Source organism: Equus przewalskii, chromosome 13 (genome assembly GCF_037783145.1).
Source record: "Equus przewalskii isolate Varuska chromosome 13, EquPr2, whole genome shotgun sequence".
NCBI classification, from domain to species: domain Eukaryota; kingdom Metazoa; phylum Chordata; class Mammalia; order Perissodactyla; family Equidae; genus Equus; species Equus przewalskii.
Genome location: NC_091843.1, coordinates 39,168,258 through 39,192,642, shown reverse-complemented (window position 1 = coordinate 39,192,642; position 24,385 = coordinate 39,168,258). Strand labels below are relative to the sequence as shown.

General features: G+C 43.9%; 1 long non-coding RNA gene across 1 annotated transcript; it reads right to left on the bottom strand.

Moving 5' to 3' along the window:
* Positions 1–1,967: 1,967 nt before the first annotated feature.
* Positions 1,968–24,050, bottom strand: LOC139075309 (uncharacterized). Its single transcript, XR_011525567.1, has 5 exons — positions 23,943–24,050; positions 9,738–9,855; positions 7,289–7,538; positions 6,590–6,665; positions 1,968–2,417 (listed from the first exon to the last, which is right to left on the bottom strand). It is a non-coding gene; the product is annotated as an uncharacterized lncRNA (long non-coding RNA).
* Between the last annotated feature and the right edge of the window lie 335 nt (positions 24,051–24,385).

The following is a 24,385-nucleotide window of genomic DNA, read 5'->3' as shown; positions in this document are numbered from 1 at the left end:
GATTTATGATATTTGAGAATTTGCAATATGTTGTCCTAGTCACTCATGAGAAGATCAAAATATATGTCAAATAATTATTATCTCTAATGTTATTTATCTCTATGAACCATTTGATTCCAGTAAAATCTTTATGGGAGAAGGGATCCCAAGCATTTATTTGCAGAGTTATTAAATTATGATAGAATCGAAAGAACTAAGACTCTCTCCAGACACTCTATATTTTCTTGGCTTAAATATAGAGCAAGTTTGTACTTCCTATTAATATAATGACCTGCACCTAACAACAGATGAATAATAAATTATAAGTTACGATGAAGGAGAAAAATTAGTGTATTGTACAGAAGAAGATAACTTCTCTGTATGGACCAAAATGGCTGCCAACAGGGCAACTCTCCTCTAACGAGCTGGTGGCCTTGGACGAGGCACTTGCTCTTTCTTCACCAGTTTCCCCGTCCACGAGCTGCATGAGGGGACTTTCGGTTAACTTAAGCAGTGTAGAGCTGTTGGAACCCCTGCGACCAGCAAGTCTGCAAGGCCGCACGGTGGCCTTCCACTAGTGGGCGCCATTGAGCAGACGTCAGAGCCTCAGCCTCTGCCCCCTGGAGCAGCCTGCGTGCATTTCCCGTCCTGACTGACGCATTTGGGTCTGAAATGGCGCAGGGTTATGAAAGTAGTTGGCAGAATTCGATTCCATCAGCTTTTCCAGAGGTCTTCCCTGGCCCTCTGGTTTTGAGTCATGCCCGCGCTGGAAGCTTGCAGTTTTGCCACCACAGCCTGTTGCCATCGAAACGGTGTTCCTCCTTTGTGGAAAATGCTGATCCTTACAGTGCATTGCTGTCTTTCTTAATAGGGCAGTTGATCTCTTTCTATATGCTGAAGGCAGGTATCCACCTCCCTGGGCTCCTGGGCAAATTTTCACAGACAAAATCTTAGAGATGACTTAAGTTGTAGAAATTCAGAGCAGAGGGAAAGCTTAGGAATGACTCTAGCCAAATCCTCTTGTTTCCAGAAGAAAGTCAGGTCCAGAGAGGAGAAGTGACTGGTCCAAAGCCACTGGTCCAAGCCCCTCCGGGAGTGAGCCTGGCCTGGAACCCAGGGATAATTGTGAGGCGCAGGTAGAACCAGAAAAGGACCCACAACCACGTGGTTTCCATTACCTTTGGTTACCTAACTGTCCTCTCCCACACAACACGCCGGGGGAAGTGGAAGGTACGCCAGTTGCAGCTTGCATTAGTCTGTTTTTGTGCAAACATCCTTCATTTGCCTCTTTGGTAGCTCATTATGCGCTAAGCACTGGGCTAAACTCCCATAGCACATTATGTCTCATTTAACCCCAGGCTGTGCGATCCAGGCTTAGAGGAAAGTTCTGGAGCCAGCGCCCTGGACTCAAGTCCCAGCTCCACTTCTTAAGAGGCCCCCGGGCTGGAGCCAGTGGCGTAGCCTCTCTGTACCTCACTTTCCTCTGCCAAATCTCCGGATAATAATACAACCTCCTTCTAGTCCATGAGATAAAGCATACAAGCTACTTAGCACAGGACCTGGCCCGTAGGAAACACCCCAGAAATGTTAGCTGTTGTTTGTATGCTTTAAGGTTAGCTTTCTTCATATTGAGATTCAACGTGAGAACCATCTGACTGTTTTATTTCACATTTGTAATGAGAATCAAATATTAAAAGTATATATAGCTATCGATGTGTTAATACCTATATTGTTTTTGTGCCACTGGACAAATAATGTTTTTGTGAAATGAATGCATAAAACCCAAATGGTATAATTATTCTAAAAAAAACTCTATGCCATTCTTCAAAAACAGCTTATTTTCTCATGATGCCTCTCTTCAGCCTCACATTTAAAAAGATCAAAACAAAAACAAAGAAATACTTCAGATAAAAGGCATCATCACCCTTCTTGATAGTCTCTCTTTTTTTTCTTTAAATGATTGGCATTCTGTTTATGGCTTTGGCTTTGGGATTACGCACTTTTTAATCTGTAGGAGATAATTAATTGTGGTTAACTTTTTTCTTCCCAGAAGAGGACCGCGAAGACTAGTTCCCCAGGCTGGTTAAGGTGGAGGTGTTGTCTGCAGTAGAGCCCCATAGCAATATCCAACGTTTACAAGTTGCGTAAGTTACAAGTTACATAAGTTCTTGCGTTTTTGACAGCCATCAAAGTTAACAGATCGCAGCGCAAGGATTCTGCTTGAATTCTCTGTGACATGCTCAGTACTCAAAGCAGTAGCTGTTTGCAGTTTGGTGCATTTTAAACCCGAAAGCGGGGGTTCTAGATATAAATAGTATGCACAGCTGGACAACGGCATTATCGTCGGGGTGAGATCACTTCCAGGAAAACACTGCAGTGTAGCAATGGGAATAACATCTGGCCTTTCCACAGTTGCATTTGATTTAGACTTGGACATCCTACATGAAAAAGAGGCTGTGTTTATTAATGACTTCAGTTTCCATGCAATTCACTCATTTTAACTTGAAAAATGAGACCTCTACAGCCTACTCGTTAAACCTACTATGTTTAGGGTATGGATGCAAAGCTCACTTGACTTAGTAATTGCTTGCTTGCAAAAATTGCCTGTTCCTCTCTGGCCCATCCATTCCCACCTCATTCCACACTAAAGGAATATAGGCAAAGAGGACCCCAGGGAGCAAAGTTTGTCTTTTTTGTTGGTGGTGGTGGTGGTGATAGGCTGGGGGTGGAGAAAATGTCCATTAACTAAGATAGGATCAAAATATGAATGTTTTTCTTCCTCTCTTTTTGTTTCAGTATCTGGATTTCATTTTAGTTTTCCCTGTATGGCAATGAAACCCTCAGTTTTTTTGCTGGGTACATGGCCAACCAAAATAAAGACTCCATTCTCAGCCTTCTGTGGAAAGTAACTAAATTCTGGCGAATGGGATTTAAGCAGAAATAGTACTTGCAAATTCTAGAAAATGTTTTTACAGAGAGGTTGTAAAATTCCTCTTCTTATCTTCTCCTTCTTGTGTTTGGAATGTGGCTCCAATGACTGGAGTTTCAGCAGCCTCTGGTACCAGGGCGGCCTTCAAAATGGAAGAGATGTATGGTGAAACACGGAGGTAGAAAGAGCCTCAGTATGACACCATGGAGGGTCTTAATAATCCTGGACAGGGAACCTCCAGATTAGTGTGGAAAAACAGTAATGTGAATAAAATAAAAATGAACAGTTCAATGACTTATCAAAAAAGGAAGGCTCATGTAACTACTACTTGGTCAATTTTTGTAAATGTTCTGTGTACACTTGAGGGAAAATGTGTCTTTTGCAGTTTGAAGTGTAGAAAATGTGTCCATTCTGTCAGTTTGCTAATCGTGGTGTTCACCTTTTCTCTATTTCTGCTGGCTTTTTGTCTGTTCTTTCGGTTATGGAAATAGGGGTGCAACAGCCTCCCGTCGTGATTGCACATTTCTATTTCTCTAGCGTTTGAAACTTGATTTGTGAATTAATATTTTGAGACTCTTTTATTAGACGCATACAGTTTTAGAATAGTTCTATCATCCTCTGAATTGAACTATTTCTTTTTAAAAAGTGCTTGTCTCTGGTAATGCACCTTACCTTAAAGTCTATTTTATCTTGGGATGTTAATAGAGCAAAACCAAATATATTTAGTGATTTCCACGTTATCTTCAATCCTTTACTTTCCACTTTTTTGTATCCCTATGTTGGAGATACATCTCTTGTGAATAGTATAGTATGTAGTTGGGTTTTATATTTTTAAATCAGCTCTCATAACCTTGTTTCTTAAAACAGAAGGTGTAGACTGTTGTAGCCACCCTGAAGAAGCAGGATAGACCGCCATCTAAAATTTGGTTGGATGTTGAGGCTGATGACACCGTACATGCACACCAAGAGGATATGAAAAGGTTTGTTGCTTACATAACTGAGGCCGTCTGAGAAAACAGGCCAGACTTCTCAAGCAGGCCCGAAACGGCGTGAGAGAGCAAGAACAGGAGACTGTGGTTAGGGGACTGGGTTGGGGTGAGGATTTCCTCACACAGGAAGGGGCTTGTGTGGTTTGACTTTCCCACTGGTGCCAAAGGAGGGAGAACCCAGGTTTTCTTACCAGCTGTCCCAGATGTGGGGCAGAAGGCAAGAAGGAGGGGCAAGACTTAAGGACCATTAGCAGTCAAACATCTCAAAATGGAATCAGACTCTTTATCAGCTAGACCTATTCCTTTAATGTAAAAACTGATTTCATTTAAATCCACCATCTTACTCAGTGCTTTCTATTTTTCTTGCTTGTTCTATATTCCCTTTTCTCCCCATTCTTGCCTTGCTTGTGACTAATTATTTATATTTACATTCATACCTCTATTAACTTGAGAGTTTTATGATTTTTAATTTTTTTTTCCTTACGAAGATTTGCCCTGACATAACATCTGTGCCAATCTTCTGCTATTTTTTAGTATGTGGGCCACCAGCACAGCATGGCTACTAACAGAGCAATAAAGATCTGTGCCCCGGAACTGAACCCGGGCCACTGAAGCAGAGCTTGCTGAACTTAACCACTAGGCCGCCAGGGCTGGCCCTTTGATCCTTCTTTTCATATTTATTCTAGAGATTATAGCATGCGTGCATTTCAACTTACCAACATCCAGTATTAATTGGTGTTTCTCTTTCTTTCTGGACAATGCAGTGATTTTATTTAATACTTTAACTCTCTGCCATTGTTTGTGTTTTAATTTTTATCTATCTTTTAAACCCACAATACATTGTTATTATTTTATGTAGTTGAAAGTAGTTTAGATTTACCCTCATATTTTCCATCTTCATTGTTTTTTCTTTCTGCATCTCCAGACTTCCATCTGGAATCATTTTCCTTCTTCCTGAAAGATACTTTTTGATATCTAAAAAAGGTGCAGCCTATTAGAGAAAACTTCTCTCATTTTCTACTTGTCTGCATTCCTCACGTCACCATTTCTAAAGCATATTTTTTGTGCATCTAGAATTCCAGGCTGGCAGCTGCCTTTGTCAGCACTCTGGAGATCTACTGCAGTGTCTTTTGGCTCCACTCTTTCTGGGGAGAAGTCAGCTCTCAGTCCAATAGTTCTACTTTCAAGGAAACCTGGTTTTGTTTGTTTGTTTTTGTCTTTAGTTTTCAACAGACTTACCATGATGTGCCTGAGCGTGGATTTCCTTTTATTCCTGTTTAAGGTTCCTAGAGCTTCTGGACTCTGTGGCTTGATCCCTTTTATCCATTTGGAAGGCTCTCAGCCACTCTCTTAAAATACTGCTTCTGAACCATTCTCTGTCACGTGCTTTGGAGACTGCAATTATACTTACATAAGACCAGCATCTCTTTGTCTTCCCTCTCCCTCTTCCTTTCTCTTCTATATTTTTCCTTATTTTTTTCTCCCCATGCTTCATTCTGAAAAATTTCCTTTTTCCATTTTCCAATGCTTTGCAAATTTTAGTATCTTTAACATCACCTGAAGGGCTTATTAAAATATAGATTCTGATTCACTAGGTCTGTAGTAGGGCCAAAGATCCTACATTTCTAGAAAGCTCCCAGACTTAAAAAGGATATTAAGTAAAACTAAGGAAGTATGAATAAAGCATGGGCTTAGTTAATAATAATGTATCAATATTGGTTCATTAATTGTGACAAATATACTGTATTAATGTAAGATGTCAATAATATGGAAATGGGTATGGGTTATATGAGTACTATCTTTGCAACTTTTCTGTAAATCTAAAACTATTCTAAAAGAAAAAATCTATTAAAAAAAAAAACACTCCCAGATTATGTCAGTGCGTCTGGTCTACAAATCACAGTTCAAGTACAATATTTTAACCTATTTTACCACTTTTCTCTTTAGTTGTATCTAATCTACTATTAAACCCATCCACTGAGTTCTTAATTTCAGTTATTGTAATTTTAATTTCCAAATCTTTCATTTGATTCTTTTTTATAACTCTTAGTTCTCTGACAAAAATTCTCAAGCTTATCCTTTAGCTCTTTGCATATAAATAGCAGTTATTTTAAAGTGTGTATGGTAACTCGAACATCTGAAGCTCTTGTGGGTCTGTTTCTTTTCTCTATTGCTTTTCTTGTTTTTCTCTCATATTGTCTTATCTTTGAGCGGCTCTGGTTATTTTTAATCTTGTGTTGGACATTGTATTTACAAAATTTTTTGTAGAAATAACTAGAGGACTAAGATGAGTTTATAATTCCAGAGAGGAATTATGTTTACTTTTGCCAGATCCCTAAGCATCCCAATGAGCCAGGATGAGCTCAGAAGAACTTCCAAGATTAAGATGAGCTATAGTCCTTGCAAAGACCTGTCTACTTCTATTTTCCCTGCTCCTGGGGTGCAGCTCTTCAGTGTCTTGGATCCAAAGCAAGGGAAATCACCTCTTTCTTCCTTCAGGTGACAGGCCCTGGGTTCCACTTCTTGATCCCCTAGGCTGTAAAAAGTCTGTTCCAGCTCTAAGCAGTGGGTTAGATCAGTTCCCCCAGAAGCCACTGAGAGAAATGCCCTTCCCTCATTCAAAATGATTCCTCTAATTTTAGCAATACCCTCCTTCTATCCCAAGTCCTAATGTAGAAGTCCCCTCACTTACCCCAAGTACCAGTGACTTCAAAGGGGAGATTCAAGAAGACCATGGACTTTATTCTTCATCTGTCTTTCTCCCTATCCTAAAAAGGTACAAATTCAGTGTGAAGAATAAAATTGGAAAAGACATGAGCTTTCAAGGCAAAAATTTAAGTCTGGCTATGTGGTTCTCAAATGTCAGCGCACATCAGAATCCTTGGCAAGGCTGTTGAACACGATTATGTCTGGGTCCCATCGCCAGGGGTTTCTGAGTCAGAGTGTTTCCCACAAACTTTCTGGAGTGGTTTTGATGCAGGTATCCCCCTTGTAAAACCCTTTTGTAATCGTGGACTGAACAAAAGGACCCTGAACTGGCTGTAATCGGTGATCAGAGTGAGTTCTCTGGCTTCATTCTGCCGCTGACTTGCTCTGAGAACTTGGACAATTCACTGCATGTCTCTGAGTTTCCAAATTAATTAATCGAAAGATGGGTTCCTGACTCATCCCCACTTCTCCAGATGTTCTGTGAATGAATCTATGAAGTCACTAACATTCACTGTAACCAATTCTAGCACAGAAATATTTGTTCTTTTAATGTGCTTACCTGCTAGGCAGGTTCTAAGCTGAGATCCTCTGGGATTCCTCCTCCTGCATTAATATCAATTAGGGCCGTTTACAGTAATATTCTTCGTGGCCAAGTATGACTTTAAGCCTTAAGGTCACTTACCATTATTAGGAGGATCTGTGTTGTCCCAGCACCACAGCTCCTGAGAAGTGGCTTCCAGAGGAGCAGCACTCAGGACCCGTTGGCTTGAACTTGGTTTGAGCTGTGTGAACACCTCTGGCTGTCCGGGCAGTGAGGACAGTCAGCTCTGGGTGGTTTTACTGGAAGAAGGAGCTTAGCTGACTAGGTTCTGGTTTCTGACCTGGGCCCATTTTGAATTTCCTATGATCTGGTCCGGTCAAGGGGTCTCAGCCTGCCAACAGAACAGTTAGGGGCTGGCCAGAAATTGTCAATTCAGGATGGCAAATAGGGATAAAGAAAGAAAACCATGTTACTTCTTCCTATTCTATGTTCTAAGCATGATTTATCATTAAAGAAAGTCATCTCTAAAAGAGAGCATTTATCTTAGTTTTTTACTAAGTCAGCTCTTCAGGGGTGAAATGTGAAAGGAGAAAGAAAAGGCTGGCAAAGGTAGAAGTCATCTGCTCATCACTGCTGGTTTCGGGGAGGGAAGTTGGTGTATGGCTTGGCTAGTGGGCATGAGTTGAGATAATACAAATGTTTATCAAGCACCTGCTGAGTGCCAGGCCCTGACTTGGGAGCCAAGGGTGAGGTGGTGAATCGAAAGCAGTTCCTGCCTTTATGGAGCTTATATTCCAGAGGAGGAGCCAGAGCCTCAGCAGTGTGGTTGTTTGCTTCATGTCTCATGCCAAACTTTAGGAAGTGCCATGAAAGAAAAGAGCACAATTCTATTACGGTGAATAACAGGGGGGCTGGCCTAGACTGAGGGTCAGGGCAGCCTCCTCTGAGGACATAATGCCTGAGTCAAGATCTGAAAGAAGAGCGGGGACAGGAGGTGGCTGGTGCTGGGGCGATGCCAAGGGAGAGAAGAGAAGAGGGCACTCAGGGGCAGGGTGGAGCACGTGCCATGGCCCTGCAAGAAGACTGACCAGTGTGTCCTGAAGGAGGAAGGGAGGGGGAAATGTGGTGTGAGGGGAGGCCACGGGTCCTTGGTGGTGAGGAGTGGAGAAGCCCAGTGCGTAGACTTCACAGACCACGTGAGAGACGTCGGATGCTGTCTTAGGATACAACCGGAAACCACTGCAGGTGTTTAAGCCAAGTAAAGCTGTGACCATATGTGTGTTTTGAGAAGACGGCTCTGGCTGCAGTGAGGAGAACAGATGGAAGAATGGTGAAGAAGGGCAGCGAGGAGGACGTCGCAGGGTCAGTGGCTGGGCCTGCGCTGGCAGAGGAGGTGGACAGAAGTGGGCAGGTTTCAGAGACATTTAGGAGGGAGCACAGGCAGCAGAGTGACAGTCACACTTATCTTTATTCTGCTGTGCTCATTTGCAATCTCTTTGTGACAGCCCAGCAGAAAGTATTTGGATGGATGTCAATAGTCCCGATGGCCTCTCTGATTAGCCCAACGTGTAATCCCAGCCAGGCGCCCCAACATGCCTGCAGGAAAGATATTTCCATTCGACACAGATCAGGTGTGTGAGGAAGCCGAAAGCTGAGCACAGGCCCTCTGCATGTGGCACCTTGGGCTAACAAGGGGCCGCTGGCTCTCAGCTCCCACATCCACGTGTGGAGAGAAAGCTCTCTCCCATCTTCTCTGTGAGCCACAGCTCTCCTCCCTCCCTGCCCACTGTGGTCAGCTATCTCAGTTAAACGTGTCACTTCCCCTATTCTGTCCCTTCACACAGAGAGTGGTTTTGGTTAGCCAACCATGGGGGCTGCGTGAGCTAGGAGAGGGTTAAGTCACCCCACTACATTGTCTGAGTTAAGTTGTGGGTCTCCACCCCTCTGATTCTCCTCTATTTTATGTTTCCTCTCTCTTCATCAAATTTTTTATGCAGCTTTTTCTCCGAATGTCCCATCCATGCTGAGAACAAATGACATGCTAATGTGTTCGATTGGTCTCATATGTGGTAGCTTTGAGAGAAAGTGCCAGAATGTGTAAGGGAAGTTATAGGGCAGTGGAAAGTATCCATGGCGATGTTACCCTGTTTAGGAAACATATTAAGATCATTTGTGCTGAGATAATCAAAGCACAACCTGGAGGTACACTTTGGCAGGTCCAAATTCAAAACTGGGATTTTCCACTGGTTGACTGCAAAGCAAAAATAATATTCATACACTTCGTGCCTTGAACTTTATAGCAATAGTGAGGCACGTTCTCTCAGATCATGGATAATTATCAAAGTGTCATGTGACGTTGGGGTGTACTCATGACTCACACTGACATCAAATTTCATTTAGATCAAGTCTATACACTTTTTCCCTGCAGTATGACGACCTTCAGTCATCCTTAATTCGCCAGATATTTCATCGTTATTTTTCTTGAAAATTCTGCAAACATGTTAAGATAGAAACATTTACATGAAATCCAAAAATGCTCACTCAATGCAATCAGTATTTATAAGGAGTTAATTCCTTGGCCGTTACTCACTGGTGGTACATCCCCAGCACTACTCATCCGAGTCCTCAGTGTTCTAGCAGCTGGTCTCTCTGCTCACCTCGGTGCATCCAGAATTACCTAGAGTTTATGTCTCCTGTCTACACTTGACCTAGGAAAAAAAGATTAAATGCAATAGTGTGATGCTGTTTTCTGGTGGAAAATAGAAGGCCTGGTTTTCGTGTTAGCTTTGAAATTGACGTAAATTCCATTTTCTTACACATAAAACATGTCAAAACAAATTAGGTGTTGACATCTGGGTTCTCTGGGACTTGAACCAAACTTGTCCACCTAGGAACTATGTACTAAAAAGCTATGAAGAAATCTAGGAGGATCTAAGTGTGGGGGCTTCCTAAGTAGAAATTTAGATCTGCCAGCTGCCAATGGCAAATGAGGTAAGTGACCAGTCGGTAAAGCTTTGTGTAGTTACGGTAACAAATAACATGCTGCCCTTGCTAATTGTAGATGATTCATTCTTGGGAGGACTTTTTCCTGGTGGCCTGAGTTAGACATATGCTGGGTAGTGGTATATATATTTTTAAAATGCTGTGTAAACATAAAAATTGCCCATTATCCAATTCCCCAGAGAGCCATGGCTAATAGTTTGTTGTTTGTTCTTATAGTCTCTGTGTCTTTTTATGGTTCAAACTCCTTTTTTTGTCTAGCGATATCTTATGAATAATACTCTGTGCTAATGAAAACAACACGAACTCTGCTTAGTGGGGATGTTGTGCGACCACTGAGCTTGGTACACAGCAAGTACATAGTGCTTAGTACATAGTCAGCACTCAACAAATATCTGAAACAATAAAATGACAAGGGCAGTGTGTATAGCTTTGGCACTGGATCTTAACAGGCAGGCACCAGTCTCTCGAAACAGATTCTTACATCTACTCTGTTTTTGGTGATCTTTGTAATTACCTCAACCAGAAAAGTCATTTTCAGATTTATGGCATTCTTGTCATTCTCCTTTGTCTGTCGTTTACTCCGCCAGACTGAACCCGGGCTACTCTGAGGTAGTGCAGGCCAGGTGCTGGGTGTGTGGCTGCCTTTCTAATCCCAGGGATTTCCTGTAGAAACACGCTAATGGTGGGGCCTTCTGCGTCCGGGGTGCTTAGTGCCGGGGAAGACGCATGCTCAGCATGCCCCATCCTCAAACCCCAGCATGAGCTCGGGGCGCTTGGTAAAGTCCTGTGCTCAGCCACTCCAGCTCTCCCCTGAAATCACAGGTAGATGCCCAACTGCGGATGGTGTTTTCAGTTATTCAGGACCCCTAACCTAATTGGAAATGAGCAGAGTTCAACAACCTTATTCTGTGTTGGAAAATCTAATTGACTCATTGTTTGGGTTAAGTCGTTTTCCAATCCAGTTATCCGCCAGACCTCCCACGTTGAACATTGTAGCTTTACCTCGTCATTTTCCAAGTTACAAAAAAGGAGGGAGAAGAAAATCTAGACTTCAAATCTGTGATGCTCCACTCGATAATATGAAAGGGAGGAATAAAAGCAGGGGATCAGAGGCCGCGCAAAGCAGAACATCACCTACTTTATCTGTGAGGAAGCACAGGCGTTTGTCTCCAGAAGGACATTCTGCCTCCCTAGAAAGTCACGCCTGCAAAATTATTCCAAACAAGGTTCAAAACAAAGACTTCAGATGAAACGGACTCAAACGAGTAAACACAGCAAAACAGAGGATTTCAAAAATCTTTGACACGTACGTACCACAGAGCCGTTTTCTATAATTGGTGGGGTTTGAGCTTTAGCTCACATTCACCACTTCGCTCTCGAAGGAAAATTTCTGAGGCTGCAAGCCCACGGAGGCTGCTGTGAGCAGGCCCTGGGAGAGATCTCCATCACCCGGTAAGAGGAGAGAGCACAAGACGCCCCTGACAGAGAAGGTACTGTCAAGGCTCCTCCTGGGGCCCACTCCCCTCCCGCTCGGAGATGCCTGCACACGCCACTGTCTGACTCATCCCAGACTAGACAATTAGCAATCACATTTGTTGATTAAAAATCAGCCTATCTGGAATATAAATATTCCTTTCAAGCAGCTATATTACCCTATCTGTGAAGCATGTAGGAAGTCTGCTCTGTGTTGTTTTTCCATTAAAATGTAGTCCTAACAGAATTCCAGCTACCCGATAACATCTGCTCCAAATTTTCACATGATTTATATGACCATGTGGCCAACTCCGTGTACAAATATAGATAGATTCTGAAAGGGATCTTGTTCTAAGTACAAATAAAAGCGGGAAGATAGGTATTTAGTTACATCATCAAATTTGTATTTGATCTTAGAACATCATATTGTCAACCAGATGTCGATATAGCCACATGTATTGTTTCATGTCAGCAACACATGAGCGCTTTAGATGTATATGTTCCTTGTAATTAGTTCTGAATATTTTTCCTAAGTTATTTCCATCACAACTGCAGGCAGAAAGAAGGAGCAGATTCTATCCACTCTGCCCTATGGCTGGGGAAACTCAGCGGTCACACAACACGTGAGGTAACCAGCACCCCATTCTTTTGACTCTCAGCTTACTTTTTGGTTGACAGTCTCATCTCAAGGTTATAAAAAAAAATTTAATAAAATGAAAAGAAGGAAATATATAGCCATATTTGATTGAGGGCAAAGGGGAGCGATGATGCCACTCAAATGTCAGGAAGTTCCCCTGTCCCAGTGGCTGTCTTCTTTGGCTGGGAATTTTGTGCCGGCTCGCTCTGGCTGCAGGTGGGGAATGGGCTGTCGGGGTGCAAGGGTGAGAGTGAGGAGGCTGTGCCGCTGTCCAGGTAAGAGACTGTAATAGCTGGGACTTGGGTGCTTGGCTGTTGGCAACGCAAACGAAGAGCAGGAGGCTAGTTCAAAAGAGATGAAAAAGGCAAATCAAATGGACTCACTGATGTATTGCTTATGGAAGATGAAGGAGATGCAGGTAAGAAGGACGGCTCTCAGGTTCCTGAGTGGATGGTCCAACCGTTCATTAAAATAGAAAATTCAGGAAAAGGCAGGGGTCAGACTGAGAGGTCAGTCTTAAGCAAACTGATGTGATGTCAAGACTTCAAGTGGAGATGTCATCTAGAAAAGCAGGCCGAGTGCTGGCCCTCCCTCGCCACTCGCACAGAGTCAGCCCTGCTGTTATCTGTGTGATAGGTCAGGTAAACAGTTTTTAGAGAAAATAGTCTATGACTACAAAAAATATTGAAAAACACTGCTGTAAGCGATAGGGAGTCACTGGGGATTTTAATCAGGGAGATGAGTTGAGTATTTAAGTCCACTTGGGAGCAGTAGAGAGGAGATGGAAGGAGGTTTGAATTGGGGCTGGCCCCTTATTGGCTGTTTAGATTTGGGCAAATTAACTACACCCTCTGAGCCCAAGTTCTTTGTCAGCAAAATGGTGATAACACTGCCTTCCTCATAGGGTTGTTATGATAATTGTAATTAAAATATCCAAGGTAGTAAATACTTAATGAACACTGGCTCCCTTCTCCTGTAGATGCAGTTCAGCAAGTGGGGCAGCAGGGGGCTGATTCCAGCAATGTCCCTGGGAAGGGGTGGGCCAGCCCTGACCTCTGGCAGAGGAGAGCAGACTCTCAACTGCTGGGTTATGGGCAGTGGGTCAGGGCAGTGCTGACGAACGAGTATGGGGCTCGGGCTCCGATGAAAGGTGTTACGGTTGATCGTGTTCAGGAATTCTAGGGGAAAGAAGAGCATTTGGGGTTTGGTCAGGTGGAGGGGCTGCCTGACAGCCGTTTATATAAAGGGGCCGTGTCCGCACCAGACCGCAGAGCACTTCTCCCCTTGCCTTATCCTCCCTAGTGCTCTCTCTTCCCCTTTCAGTCTCTGCTGCTGCTGGGCCACAGCTGAGCTTCCTGACTCCTCCTGCCTCATTGCTCACTAGCTCCCACACCACACCTCTCCTCTCTGCTTTGCACACAGCACTAACCCTGGGGCATACTCTCTTTCTTTTCCTCCCTCAGAACTTGGTGTCTGCCTCTTTCCAGCCAGGGGTGCTAATGCTCAGGTACTCTCTCTTTCTTACCAAAGAAGGGAATGTTTTCTTTCATCTGGCTCCCTCCAGTTCTGGAGCCCTGCTGTTTTCTCCTTGCATTCCAGCTGCCGCCCTGGCTGAGCCTCCTCCTTCAGGCAGTGTCCTGAGTGACAGCAGGAAGAAGGGGTCATGGCTGGCTACCCAGAGGCCACACAGGCAGCATGACCTGGGCAGTGGCCCTCTGGCACTTAATCTAGACCAGGATGCCTTTCATTGGTGGGGTGTACCCCATGACCCCTTTTCAGGACCTGGCTCCCTTGGAAATCTGACTATAACCTGGTGGTCGGGACATGTGGATTCAGAGCAAGGTGGGGTGGCTGGTCCCAAAAGCTCTTCTTTGGGCTCTGGTGAGGTCTCTGCAAGAGCCCCACCTCACCAAATGGCACGGGGAGAGCCCGTGGATGGTCAGCACATCTTTGACCTTCCGAATCCAGGCCTCTCTTCCTGAGTGCACGGCCCCTCGTGCCCTCCTCTCTCTCCTTTTTCTGGGCGTCTGCTGCCGGGCAATTCCTCTTTGTCAGTTAACTCACCCTTCAGGCCGCTTCTTTGCTCTCACCTGGGAGCTCATCCGTCTGGGAGAAAGGTTCTACCGGCCTTCTGGGGGCTGGCTGCCTGATCATGAGTCTGTAGACTTTTTCCTGGGATCACCTTTACAAGTCATGTGCTGATCTCCATTTCAGAAAGGTATGTCCTATGACATTTCCGGCAAAGAGTCAACTGAGACTCATAACATACAAACTTTTCACTGTTTAAGTGACGTTATTGAGGCAAAATTTACATATAAAAATGCATCCATTGTAAGTATGCAGCTTGATGAGTTTTGACAAATAGATACATCCATGTAGCCACCACCACAATTAAGATATGGGACATTTCCATCACCCCCAAAAAGTCCCCTTGTGCCCTTTGCAGTCATCCCCCTGGCCCCCAGCCTCAGGCAACCACTTATCCACTTTCTGTCAATATGCATTAGTTTTGCTTTTTCTAGATTTTTTATGTCAATGAATCATACAGTTTGTACATTTTTTGGCTTATCCTCAGCATAATGTTTTTGAGATTCATTCATGTGGTAGCATGTTATTTAATTTAATAACATAGCATATTAATTTATTCTTTTTTTTCAGCTGAGCAGTATTCCATTGTATGGAAATAACACAATTTATTTATCTCTTCACCTAACAATAGACATTTGGGTTGTTTCCATTTTGGGGGTATTATGAGTACAATGTCTTTTCTGATTCTGGGTGGAGTCCGTGGAGTAACCATGGCTGTTGCCCTTAGAAAGCCTGAAATCTTGTCAGGAGGAGGAGAGTTAAACGGAAGTTTACTATTGGCTATAATCAACTGTAGGAATGCTTCGTGGCTGTGCAGGTGCTATTGAACAGTCAGAGCGTGAGAGGGGACAGTGGGTGGGAGTCACTGCAGGGGATTTTATGTTATTGGGGGATGGCGTGTTAAAGCCCCCATCAGATGACCAGGGATGAGGGGGCAGGGGGCAGTGCCCCTGGGAGCTCGCTGGGGAAGGGCACAGAAGGGGAGCAGGTGAGAGGGGCCACGCAGACACCATCAGACCTGGAATAGACAGTTTGTGTTCAGAAGAAGGTAGAGAAAGGGCTGGAAGGCCTTGAACACTGGGATTAGAAGCCCAGAATTGCTGTCCCGGCAAGAGGGAGTCGCTGTAGGTTTTTGAGTGGGGGGAGGGCATGGGTGAAAGTAGTGTTTTTGAGAGATTCCTCTGTATTGGTGTGTGAGATGGTTTGAATGGAGCAAAAAACTCAAGAAAAGAGAGAATGGGGGTGTTTATTTGAGCTGTTTTCCTGATGGCTCCAAGGGTGAAGTCTGGTTGCCCTCCCCAGCTGCAGAGGCGTGCCCAGTGGTGGAATTCAGCAGACAAGCCTGGGGGCTGCAAGTGGCAGAACCTGCCGCTGCCATGGTGTATTCGGTTTCTATTGCCGTGTAACAAATTCCCTCAAACGTAGTGGTTAAAACAACACGATTTTTTTTCCCTCTCTCTCAGTTTCTGTGGGTCAGGAGTCGGCATAAGTTATCTGGATCCTCAGTTCAGAGTCTCTCCAGGCTGAAATCAAGGTGTTGGCTCAGAGCAGTGTTGTCATTTGAGCTCGGTCCTCTTCCAGGCTCGTTCAGGTCATTGGCAGAATTCAGGTCCTGCAGCTGTAGGGCTGAGGTCCCGTTTTCTTGCTGAACTAGAGGCTGCCCTCAGTCCTGGCCATGGTGACCCCATCCATAGGCCGATCACAGCATGGCAGTTTGCTTTCTCCCAGGCCAGCAGGAGAGTGTCTGCGGCTGCTGCTTGTCTCTTTTAAGGGCTTACCAGATTAAGTCAAGCCCACCCAGGATAATCTCTTTGGTTAACCCAAGGGATCACACCTGCAATTAATTAATTAATGCAAATTAATTGCATCTGCAAAATCCGCTCTGCCATGTGAGGGAACATAATCACTGGAGTGATATCCCATCATTTTTACAGTCCCTCTCATGCTCAAGGGGAGGTGATCACACAGGATGTACATTGAGGGACAGGAATCCTGGCGGCTGTCTTAGAATTCTGCCTACGACACGTGGTTGTCCTTTGACCCCCTATTTCTCCACTTGTAAATAGAAGGGTTCTGGGCTAGGTCCTCTCAGGGGGTCTGCTCTGCACTAATATTCTGAGTTGTGTTTTCCCTCATATTGTGATTATGGAGTCAAGTTGGAAGCACTGTTAGTTACCAATCCTCTCATCCAAAATGTGACTTTGAGATTGCTGTGAGTGAGAGGCAGAGCAAAGCCCTGGCCAACCCACAGTGGACATGGGTGCAAAGGAGAAAGAAACCTTTTGTTTGAAGCCCCTGAGATTTGGGGTTGTTTGTTACTGTAACATAACCTAACCTCTGCAGGCTGATGCAAGGACAGTATCCCTGTTAGTCTTGCTGCCACCTTCTCTTTTTCTCTAGGAGCTCTCATCTTAGCCAGGCCCCTGATCCAGTCACTTCTGTGAGATATAGCTGTGGGACCCAATCCAAAACTCTTCGTGAAAAGTGATTGTGTTGCTGTATAGTCATGTATTTTCTGTCATTCAAACACAACTACCCACCTGCTCACTGAGAGAAGATGCTGTCTCACACCCTAGGACCTCAGCTCCCATGACAAATAAGCTATTTCTGTTTGAGAACAAATAAGTGTAATTAGCACATTCAGGGAAAGCTGCCAGTCAAAGGCACCCTCACCTGATTTAGACGTGCCTTGATGCAGTGGACTTGTCATCTCTTTCTGAAAATCTCAATTATCGTGCAATCTGTACAGAATCCTCACTCTTTTCTTTCCCTACACCTATAATTTGTTTGTCCATCATGTAGGTATCTTTCTGATTCTTGTTTTTCCAGACTTTCATGTTGATGATATCTTTCTTTTCTGCCACCACCTCCAGAAGGCCACTGAACTGTTTCTCTTTCCTGAGCATTTTGAAACTCTGTCCCTTCTCTGATGTCTTCTCGAGTTGCAGCCACCTTCATACCTGTTCAAATGCTCCCCCTTTGCTCTCCTTCCTCTGGAGTCCTCTCCACCGATTCCTTCATTCCACCATCTACAAGCTATTCTCTGGCTCTCAAGACTGTTGTCCTTGCTACACGACAGCCTGATGGGGAAAAACGTGGGGCTGTGCTAGGCTGCCACACAGTGATCACATACAGCGATCTGGACTCATCCCAAAGACAACATAGATCGTTGGTGACTGCAGGTGGGGACCCACATGCCGTACACAGGCAGAGACCACCCTCAAGCAAAGACTGAAAACAGTCTCTGCGATGAGAAGAAATTATGCACGAGAGCATGCCATGGTGTAAATGATGCCATGGTGTGAAGAGGAGGGAAATAAGACAGGGAGAATCTGGCAGTTATAAAAATGATAATAGCTAGGCACTGTATAGGCAGTTCCCGTGCATTACCTGCTGCAGTGGTCGTATTTCCTATGAGGTAATGTGCTCATCTGTCTGATGAGGGAGCGGAGTTTAAGCAGCTCACCTAAGGTCACGCAGCCAGTAAGCAGAGAGCTGGGATAAGATCCTGGACAGGACAGGGGCTCTAGAGCCCTGGCTTCTACCCAGAAAAGGATAGCGCCTCGAGGCACGGGGAGGGAGGGGCCCCACAGGCAGGATAGCTCCCTGCCTGGTGCCAGTGTTGATGTTTCCTTGGCCGCACGGTCTGAGGCCTGCCGCTCCTGGCCACTGCATGGTATTTCTCCGGCTCCTCTACACAATGTGAACTGAAGAAGCCCCAGTTTGAACTCTTCCCGCACTGGTCCTAGGAGCCTGGCACTTTGGGGTCGAGGACACGGGTTCCGGGGTTGGCTTGCCTCCGCCGGAGGTTGTACGAGGTGAGCTTGGGTTTACTGCCTGTGCTGCAAGCATCCTGCGGGGTTAGGCTGCTTTGTTTTCAGAGTAGGGAAGAGTTTAATGATTCTTGCATCAACTCCCCCAACACCCTGAAAACTATGGCCTCCCTCCTTCCTCTGTGGCTTTCTTCTGCCTATAAAATGAAAAGCAGATTGCCTCGCCGGTGGCTGGAAGCAGGCCTTGCTTCTGAGGTGTGTGAGGGGAAGCTCATCGTGTGCACGGTGTCTTGGCCATCTGCTTCTCGTTGACTCCAGTGGAGCCTGGGGAAGACAATGGGGCAGTGTGCAGCCCGCACCAGGAGCAGCTGCTGCGGTGACCTCAGGCCTGCTGCCTGGCAGGCTGGGGAGTGGCCCTTCTCTGCCCCACAGGCCCAGAAGCTGGGAGCTTGTTTCCTAGAGTGTGGGGGTGGTTCCCCCTCATTTGGCCATTTCTTCTTTCTTTTCTTCCTAGAAAAAATGGGTTTCAGCTGTTTCCTTCAGACTCCTAGTAACCTCTTTGTAAAGCGACACTTATTGTGTTTTTTAGCATTATAAATGTAATCTACATTCGATGCAGAAAACCTAGATGAGTAAAAAGAAGCAAAAACTAGTGACAGCTCCACTACCAAGGATTTTAGTGTGTGTCCTGCTTGTGTATTTTCCATGAATATTTTTCTTTGCATTATTTTTAAAAATGGTAATAACCTAATGTGCATTTCTGAGTTAGTGTACTAAATGCTTAGCCTGGATCATCTGAGGCTGTGTATAGTACAACCCTAGAAGGTAAGTACTTTTATGAACACCATTTTTACAAATGAAGACGCTGCAATTTAGAAGGGACAGGAAATCTGCCCAGGATGACCCTGGGAGGTGGGTGGGGCCGGGACTCAGTGGCAGGCTGGGTACTCCAGATTCCACAGCTCGAAACCACCTCACGACACACATTTGCACAGAATGCAAGCGAGGTTGTGTCCTGTATATCACTAAGCAGTAGATCAAGACTACTTTCCCTTCCATCCATGGTCCCCTACACGTGATTTTTACAGCTGCACATACGCCATGGTACAGACTTACCTGAACTTATTTAGCCAATCCCCTGATTTCTGATTGTTCCAAATTTTGCCATTATAATCTTGAGATGATCACTCGATACAGATATGTTTAAGCCCATCTCCCATGATTTGGGAGTAGTGGAATCTCTGTGTGAATGGGCATACGCAGTTGAAAGAGTTTTGAAAGATGTGGCAAACTGCCTTTAAGAAAAGTTATACTTGCAACACTGGGTATTATAATCTTTCATCTATCAAATTGGCAAGGATTTTTAAATTTATGACTCACTTTTTAAACTTTTAACTCACTTTTCTAGTGATCATACAGTAAACTTTCTCATTCATTCAGTTTCAATTTTAGTTTATTCTTTTGTAAATTTAATGCTTATGCTCTTTACCCCGTATTTTCTATTGTGTAATTCATTTATCAGGTGATTTGCAAAAGCTTATTACTTTAAGGATATTGATCCTTTCATGCCTATGCTGCAAATACATATCTTGGTTTGTCATTTGCCTTCTCTTGCTTATGATGTTTTTTATTTCCATCACAGAGATTTAAAAATATTACACAGCTGATCTATCAGTCCTTTTTTTGTACTTTCTTCCTTTACTATTTTATTTTTTCAAACCTCCTTCTGTCTACCCAACAATATTATATAAACATTAGTATGAAATATAGACTTTTATCCTGTGTTTAAAATTGAACTTGTGGTGACATGAACTGAAGATCCGAGATGTCAAAATGGGTAACTCAGTGATGGAAAAGGATGAAATGAAGAAACCATTTCAGCTGATTGCCCAGGAAAACAAAACTGAGAAACCCGTTGACAGTGAAACCAAGATGTAGACTAAAGTAGTTATGTGATTTTATAACAGAAGTATAAGATGAAGAAATTTTTTACGTTCGTTTTTTATCTGATTTTTCAAACTCATAAGGAAGGCCTCATTTCTTTTCTGATTAATGAGATTCATAAATGTTTTCTTTAAATAGCAGAAAGTGTTGCTTGATTTTCCTCATAATTATTATAAAGCGAGCATTCCGTCACTTTGACCATTTTTAGCATAGAACTGCACCCAGTCTCTGCATGTTCAAGTTAAGATATAATCTATATTCTGCCACAGAATTCAGAATCAAAGGTGCCATCCTGACCTCAGCCTCCTGTCCTCAGCCCTGGACCCCTCGCTGCTTTCTCAATTTCTTCCCCAGGGGAAGGGATACAAATACTACAGGTGAATAAGTTTTGGGTGGATTCAGATTTGCGTGACCTTTAGAGATGATGTGATTTACTTACATACATGGGAAAGAATATCCAAAAGCAGCGAAGAGAGCAGCAACATGTACATGAGTGACCCACTATACTGCTGAGACATAACAAGATGTGCCAATGTTATTCAAATGTTACATTTCTGGGCCCAGCCTGGTGGCTGAGTGATTAAAGATGAGCATGCTGTGTTCAGCAGTCCGGGTTCATGGATTCGGATGCTGGGCACGGACCTACTCTGCTCACCAGCCATGCTGTGGAGGTGTCCCACAAATAAAAAAGTAGAGGAAGATTGCATAGATGTTAGCTCAGGGCTAATCTTCCTCAAGCAAAAAGAAGAGGAGGATTGGCAGCAGATGTTAGCTCAGGGCAATCTTGCTCAGCAAAAAAAAGAGTTACACTTCTCTGGTCTCTTTCCTTCCTCCCTCTGATCTCTTCCAGATACCGCTATTGGCCAAAACCAACCAGAAGCCAGAGGGCAAGAGAGCCTGGGCGATGTGGCCTATAAGATTACAGATCCTGGGTCACAGAGCAAGGTAGAGAAAAGTGGAGAATGGATCTGACAGTGAGCAGAGGTGCAAACAGAGAATAGCCAGGATAAATAATAGAAGGAATTAAAAATCACTCAAAAATCCACCACCCAGAGGTAACCTCGATTAACGCTTTGGTAGATTTCTTCAATGACTTTTTAATATGTTATTTTTATCCAGTTGAGATCATACTACATAATTACTTTTTAAAGCATAGCTAACCAAGGAGCAGTGAGAGGTCCAAATCAAAAACTATTTTGATACTATTGATGACAGATAGTAATTGCATTTGAGTGATTTATTGACTTTCCCAGTGCATTAAAACACGCACACGTGATGACTCAAGTCACTCAATAGAAGTAATTTTTTTTCCAATATGAATTTTTTAAATGCAGAAAATTACTACTCAAGCTTCTTGAAATGTAAATGGTCTTTTTTCTTGTACTATACAGTTATTCTTTTGTGGAAAAAATGGAGACTCTTTTCTGTTTATTAATTTTTAAAACACAATATCTGAGTATGTGATCAGGGATGATAAATGAGTGACACATGTACTGCCATGTTCCATTTTTCCCTCCAGGCCAGGCATCACTCATTGATGCCCTCACTCTTTCCCATGGAGCTCTGATGTGGCTCAGAATCCTACTCAAAACAACAATCCTCAATATAATAACTCTTACAAATTGAGACCTATTGCTATGCTTTACGTTAAGCAACCATTAAGAATAGAACTATAGTAGTCCCCCCTTTTTCATGGGGGATACATTCTAAGACCCCCAGTGGATGCCTGAAACCACAGATGGTACCAAACCCTATATATGCTATGTTTTTTCTTATACATTTGTATTTGAGGTGCGACTGCTAAACCAACACAAATTTCTTTTCCCTTCTTCCCAATTTTTTGCGTATCTAAGAATGTCTGTCTGTTGCCTTTACTCTGAAGACTGCAAAATTGTTGCCTCCCAACTTTCTCCCTTCAAAGCCCTCTAAAGGCTGCTCCATATAGGATGGTGAAGGAGAAGTCTGAAGTCAACCAATTTTAATCTTCTTAGTAAGAAGTTGTTTTTTCTTCCTTGATGCTTATAATATAAAAGTAAATTATTCTTATAATTCAAGTATTTTGCTAACGTGTTTTAAGTGAAGCCCATGTATCAAGGGTCCCCAAAGCCATCACTATGTTTGAAATTCACCAAAATGACTCATAAAACTCTCTGTAAAGTGTACTCATGGCTAAGATTTGTTACGGCAATGTAGTGAGGACATACAACCAGCTTATACAGGGGAAAAGCACAAGCGGAGTCTGGAGGAACACAGGCACAGATTTCCTATGCTCTCTCCCTCCCGTTAGGGGTCACACAGAGCTCACTCTTCCCCCAGCAAGGAAAATGCAGCAGCACATGTGCGTGTCTGCCCAGGGAAGCCCATTAGAGACTCAGTACGCCAGTGTTTTTATTGGGGTCTGATCATATAGGCAGTCTGTGTAGAGTGTGCCAAAATTCCAGACTCCCAGAAGGAAAGCAGGTGTTCAGCATAAACCACAGTGCTTGTAAAAACAGTGTGGGCACAGTGAGCTGCTGTTACTTACCATTTAGGCAGTTTTATGTCAGTGGAGGAAACTATTTACCAGCCAAGTTCCCAGACACCAGCAAGCAGACTCCTCTCAGAAGAACACTTTCAGGGCTGCCTTGTTAACTCTCATCTGCACAGCCCCCTCTAAAGGTATTTTTACTTAGAGTACTATGAGCCCTTTCAATGTGCACACTAGCTAAAGTTTTCTTTAATTATATCTTTCATTATTGCTTTTGTTCCAATTGTATGAGTTTCTTCCTTAAGAAGTTCTATAATTCTTGGATTGGTAGGACAGAGAATGAGGACGCAACCTATTCTTTTCTTCCTCGTTGTTTTCGTCACTTTGCCCTTTGCATTCTCTCCGAGTCTCATGCTTGTCCTCCACGTTACTAATTCATTTTTCTGTGGTGTCAGCTCTGCTTCTTGTGGACCTAATGCAGGGTTGTTGTGTTGTTTTTTTCCTGGTATTGCATTAAAAACTTTCAAATTGCAAACCTGAATGCAGTTTTTTAGATGTTCTGTGATCATTTTTTTCTTGTCGTTATTGTTTTTCCCTCTCTCCTCATCTCAAACAGGGGAAGATCTATCTAGATTGCTTAATTTCCAGAAGGGGGGTTGTGGGCCTTATGCTTGTTGCTGCCTCTGTCACTAGGAGTGTCTGTAAAAGTGCTGTTCAGTAGTTGAGTTGTAGATTGTGGTACAATTTTCTGGCCTTGTTCCTAGTGACCAGCAGGTTTTTACTTACTGAACATCTGCTAACTGGAATCCTTCTTTTACACCAGTGTATAGCTCTCTGACACATTGAAGAAATGGAGTACGTAGAAAGAATGGTGCCCCAGCGTGCCTGCCTCCAGGCTCTGCCATCCGTAGGCTGTGGCTAGTGCCATGTGAGGGGGGGACTCCCCTCCTGGACTGTTGCAGAGCCTGGTTCCTCTACATCCACACCTCCCAGGACACGAGGAGAGTGGTGCCCGTGGAGGCAGAGAGCGCTCTGGACAGTGGCCCAGTATTTTGGATAGCTCAGCCCTTGTGTTCCTGGTTTTAGGGCTGGTTCCCTGGTATGTAGAGTGGGTCATCCTTAAATGGCATTTTTAATCCAGTTTCTTACCTGGCATTTGGTTGAATATTGATCCTAATTCACAGAATGAGGTTTTTACTTTTTTCAGTGTTGCCTTAGGTGATTTCATGAGCAGTTGGGAGCAGCTCAGTAGGGAGCTATTAACTAAGCATCATTTTAAAACTAAAGTCCTAAGGAACCTTCTAATTAAGGGACTATTGGGGATGACAGAGAATAAAGCACTGTAAGTAACCAGTGGAGATTAGAGCCTCCTTAGGGAGCTAGGACAGATACACGTGGAAAGTAACTCACCACTCTGGATGGTGTGTTATGATGGGCATGCTGGGAGTGCAGTGGGCTGAGATTCAGGAACTCTGGCTTCTTTTTCCTGACTCCAGCATGGACTTGCCGTGTGACCTCAGACAAGGCAGTGTTCCTTTCTGGAATTCTCTTGCCTTGTTTACAAATGAGGAGATTGGTCTAGAGAGTTTCCAATATGCCTCCAGCTCCAACATGCATCCTCTTTTTGGTTGCTGTGATTCAGGGGTATACTGTAGAAAGGAGGGATAAGCTGACCTTTGGCTGATCGATAACCTTGAGGGGCCAAAGAAACAGAAACTGCGGATGCCTCCCAGTGTCCAGCCTCAGTGCCAGGGAGTACCCTGAGTCCCACCAGGGGCCTGCCCTCTCGTATGTCTGCTAGATTTCCTTAGACAAGATGGCTTCTAAATTGCATGAGTTTGCAGTTTACAATG